Consider the following 5,104-nt stretch of genomic DNA (forward strand, 5'->3'; position numbering starts at 1 on the left):
GCCTGGGCCCACGGGCCCAGGCGCTCCGCGGCATGTGGGAGCCTCCCGGACCGGGGCACGAACCCGTGTCCCCTGCATCGGCAGGCAGACTCTCAACCACTGCGCCACCAGGGAAGCCCAAGAATTTTTTAATGCATTAAGGAAGTGTAAGACATACAAACAGGTAGGCTTCAAGAAGAATGCAAGGTATCTTAAAACAGATCTGTAACAAGGTGATATAGAAACTCCAGCCAGGTAGAAAGGTCTTCCATCATAGTAACATATGAGCCAGACCTTGAAGGTTCAGTAGAATTTTCTAATTGGAAACAGATGATACTTAATTGACCGAGGCCTTGTACTGCTGGTGCAGAGCAGAAAAGTTGAATGACGAAGCACACCTGTGAGCACCAGAACAGCTTGTGGATGTCAGAGTCTGCTTTGCTCTTTCTCACTACTCAGCTCTTTCCCAGATCCTCTAAACCAGGGGTTGGCTGACTGTGGTCCACAGGCAACCTGACCCCTGTTTCTGTTGTTGTTGTTGTTTGTTTGTTTGTTTTAAGTAAACTGCTGTTGGAACGTAGCCCCTCTTATTTGTTGCCTATTGTCTATAGATGCTTTAATGCTACAAGGGCAGAGTTGAATAGTTGTGAGAGTGTATGGTTTCATAAAGCCTAAAATATTTTCTGTCTGGTAATTAACAGAAGAAGTTTGCTGAGCCTTGCTCTAAACAGTAGCAAACATAAGTGCCTTCAGTTTCACCTCAGGTTCTTATGTTATCATCTTTCCTCCAATGCATAGTGATATGGTTCATAAAGTTATTGATGGAAGCTTTCTCCCAGTTGCAGTCAAGAACTGTTGTATACATGTTTAAATGCATGCAGTTCATATGTATAACTCTTCCTGCTTCATTAGAATGGCACTCCTCCCACAGTTTTTTTTTTTTTTTTTTTTTCTCCCACAGTGATATGGTTCATAAAGTTATTGATGGAAGCTTTCTCCCAGTTGCAGTCAAGAACTGTTGTATACATGTTTAAATGCATGCAGTTCATATGTATAACTCTTCCTGCTTCATTAGACTGGCACTCCTCCCACAGTTTTTTTTTTTTTTTTTTTTTCCTCCCACAGTTTTAATAGAGCTAATTAGTCTTCACAGAATAACAAGTGTTAACCACATTATGCAAAACGCTTTCTTTTTAATGGTTTCTTAGACTTTAGTCTAAGTCTCTTAATCCTACCAGCATAATTCATTTTCTCCAGTAACCTGCATATCCTTCAAAACATAGCTGATTTTCTCTGATCAGAGAAACTGGTAAGGATCACAGGAATCTGGTCAATTTCTCTTAGCAGTCAGCTCCAAGTGTTAAAGACTTTGAAAGACACGATTACCAATTTCCTACAGAAGCTCTCCACACCAGGATAAGAGAGTGGAGGTGGAAGTTGAGAAAGAAAGTGGTGAGAGGAGCAAAATGAGTGAAAGACTGAAAATAGCAGTGCTACAGAAAAGATGGGAAATAATAGCACAAAGGAAATAAAGGCTAAGGTGAATTTATAATGTGGAAGGATATGTCCTACATCCTTTGTGATGCTTTACTTTTGCTAGCTAAAATGTTTCAGAACCTATTGTGGCATCCAACCTCAATTTGATTAGCATTATCTTAAGAAAGGGCTAAGTACCCAGGAAACAAGAGAAAATTTACAGCATGAAATATGTAGTGGAAAATGATAGCAATAGGATGTTTCTTAATATATGGTAGGCATAAAATTAGTAGATTAGGGATGGGCTGTTCCTAGTGGTTATGTTGAGAAAATGTGTAAGATGGCCAACAATTTAAGTGGACATGATATGAAAAGGTTAATTCAGTTTGAGTGTAGAGGGGGAGTCTGAGTGTTTAGAGAAGATACATGGGTGACAGCTGATAAATGTGTGGCTGAGCAGATGATGAATCACTGTTGAGAAAGGAACATTTAAAGAGGGTATAATAAAGGGTCTTTCCTTTCTTTATTAAATGAAAATTGTTCTGTTCACAAAGGTTTTTAATTTCTATAATGCAAGACAGACCTGAAGTATATTTGCCACTTAAATTTAGGTCAGCATATAATCTTCTGGGCATAAAAAGAAATATATACTTTTGTGCATCTCTGAAACCAATTTGGGAATTTCACATTGAGAGGGGCTCCTGGGAACACCCTATGCTATATAAAATTTTCAAACTCAAAAAAGAACCCCATAAGGGACTTCCCTGGTGGTCCAGTGCTTAAGAGTCTGTGCTTCCACTGCAGGGGACATGGGTTCAATCCCTGGTCGGGGAACTAAGATATCCTGCATGCTGCGTGGCTTGGCCCAAAAAAACCCAAAATACCAAAAAAACCCCCATAGCTGATAGTTAATTTCTTAACATAATTTTTAGCCCTCTACATTTCTGGATTTCTCGAGCACTTTTAAGTTTCAAATTACTAAAAAGTGAATGTAGGAAATGTGGGGGACACTGGAGAACTATGACTTCCACAGGCTGGTCAAATAGCCTTTGAGTATTTGGAAGTGTGGTAAGATTATTCTTTTCTTTTAATACTAGCTTTATTGGAGCATAATTCACACACCATAAAATTTACACATTTAAAGTATACAATTCAGTGGTAATTAGTATATTCACAGAATTGTGTGGCTATCAGCATAAATTCCACAACATTCTCATCACCCCAAAAAGAAACACAATGTCCATTAGTGGTCACTCCCCTTACTCCCCATTTCTCAGCCCTGGTAACCGCTAATCTATTTTCTATCCCTCTAAATTCCCCTGTTCTTGACATGGCATATAAATACAATCATATAATATGTGGACTTTGATTTCTTTGATTTAGCATAAATATCTTCAATATTCGTCAATGTTGAAATAGGTATCATTACCTCATTCTTTTTTTTTTTTTTCTTGTGGTACGCGGGCGTCTCACTGTTGTGGCCTCTCCCGTTGCGGAGCACAGGCTCAGTGGCCACGGCTCACGGGCCCAGCCGCTCTGCGGCATGTGGGATCTTCCCGGACCGGGGCACGAACCCGTGTCCCCTGCATCGGCAGGCGGACTCTCAACCACTGCGCCACCAGGGAAGCCCTACCTCATTCCTTTTTATGGCCAAATTATGTTCCATGGTATGGCTATACTACCTTTTGTTTATCCGTTCATCAGTTGATGGCCATTTGCATTTGTTCCACCTTTTGGCTGTTGTGAAGAATGCTGCTATAAACATTCATGTAGAAGTTTTTGTATGGGTAAGTTTTCTTATGTATGTATGTATGTAGTTTTTACTATAGAAAAAGTATGTAGTAGAACAAAAGGAAACTTTAGAACTTTTAATACAGATCAAGGTGCTCTGAAGGGATGTGGCGGTAAATATATAGATTATAATTGCCCCACACTTCCCCAATCTTATCCTCAACATTCTTTTTTGTTTTGTTTTTTGTCCTCAGCTTTATTGAGGTATAATTGACAAATAGGAATTGTATATATTTAAGGTGTACAACTGTTTGGATATATGTGTACAACTGTTTGGATATATGTGTACATTGTATAATGATCACCACAATCAAGCTAACTAACATATTCATCACCTCACATTGTTACAGTTTGTTTTTACTCTCACCAAATTGCAGGTATACGATATAGTATTGTTAACTATAGTCATCATGCTGTACATTAGATCTCCAAAATTTACTCGTCTTGAGTAACTGAAACTTTGTACTCTTTTGACCAACATCTCCCAATTTCCTCCCCCTCCCTACCCCGGCAGCCACCATTCTACTGTCTCCTTCTATGAGTTTGACTATTTTAGATTCCACGTATATGCCATATATAAGATTCATGTACTATTTGTCTTTCTGTGTCTGGCTTGTTTCACTCAGCATAATGTCCTCCAGGTTCATCCATGTTGTCACAAATGGCAGGATTTCATTCTTTTTTAAGGCGGAACAGTATTCCATTGTGTGTGTACTATATTATCGTATTCATTCATTGGTGAACATTGAGATTGTTTTTGACTCTTGGCTATGGCAAATAATGCTGCAATGAACATGGGAATGCAGATATATCTTGGAGATACTGATTTCATTTTCTTTGGTTATATACTCAGAAGGGGGATTGCTGGATCATATGGTAGTTCTATTTCTCATTTTTTGAGGAGCCTCCATACTACTTTCCCTAATTGCTGTATCAGTTTACATTCCCAACAACAGCAAATAAGAGGTTCCCTTTTCTCCATAACCTCACCAACCTTTGTTATCTTATTTTTTGATAAATGACCATTTCAACAGGTGTGAAGTAATAGCTCACTGAGGTTTTGATTTGCATTTCCCTGATGCTTAGTGATGTTGAGCACCTTTTCATATACCTGTTTGTCATTCATATGTCTTCTTCAGAGAAATGTCTCTTCAGGTCCTCTGCCCACTTTTTTTTGGTAGATTTTTTTTAACATCTTTATTGGAATATAATTACTTTACAATGGTGTGTTAGTTTCCGCTTTATAACAAAGTGAATCAGCTATACATATACATATATCCCCATATCTCTTCGCTCTTGCATCTCCCTCCCTCCCACCCTCCCTATTCCACACCTCTAGGTGGTCACAAAGCACCGAGCTGATCTCCCTGTGCTATGCGGCTGCTTCCCACTAGCTATCGATTTTATATTTCATAGTGTATATATGTCCATGCCACTCTCGTACTTTGTCCCAGATTACCCTGCCCCCTCCCCGTGTCCTCAAGTCCATTCTTTAGTAGGTCTGTGTCTTTATTCCCATCCTGACCCTAGGTTCTTCATAACCATTTTTTTTTTAGATTCCATATATATGTGTTAGCATACAGTATTTCTTTTCCTCTTTTGACTTACTTCACTCTGTATGACAGTCTCTAGGTCCATCCACCTCACTACAGATAACTCAATTTCATTTCTTTTTACGGCTGAGTAATATTCCATTGTATATATGTGCCACATCTTCTTTATCCATTCATGTGTCAATAGACACTTAGGTTGCTTCCATGTCCTGGCTATTGTAAACAGAGCTGCAATGAACATTGTGGTCCCTGGCTCCTTTTTTTTTTTTTTTTTTTTGTGGTACGCGGGCCTCTCACTGTTGTGG

At 39.1% G+C, this 5,104-nt stretch overlaps 1 pseudogene; it reads right to left on the minus strand.

Annotated features, from left to right (window-relative positions):
* Window positions 1-5,104, minus strand: part of LOC112062381 (leucine repeat adapter protein 25-like) — a 17,351-nt pseudogene that overhangs the window by 784 nt on the left and 11,463 nt on the right.

The sequence above is a fragment of the Physeter macrocephalus genome, chromosome 21 (genome assembly GCF_002837175.3).
Source record: "Physeter macrocephalus isolate SW-GA chromosome 21, ASM283717v5, whole genome shotgun sequence".
NCBI lineage: Eukaryota > Metazoa > Chordata > Mammalia > Artiodactyla > Physeteridae > Physeter > Physeter macrocephalus.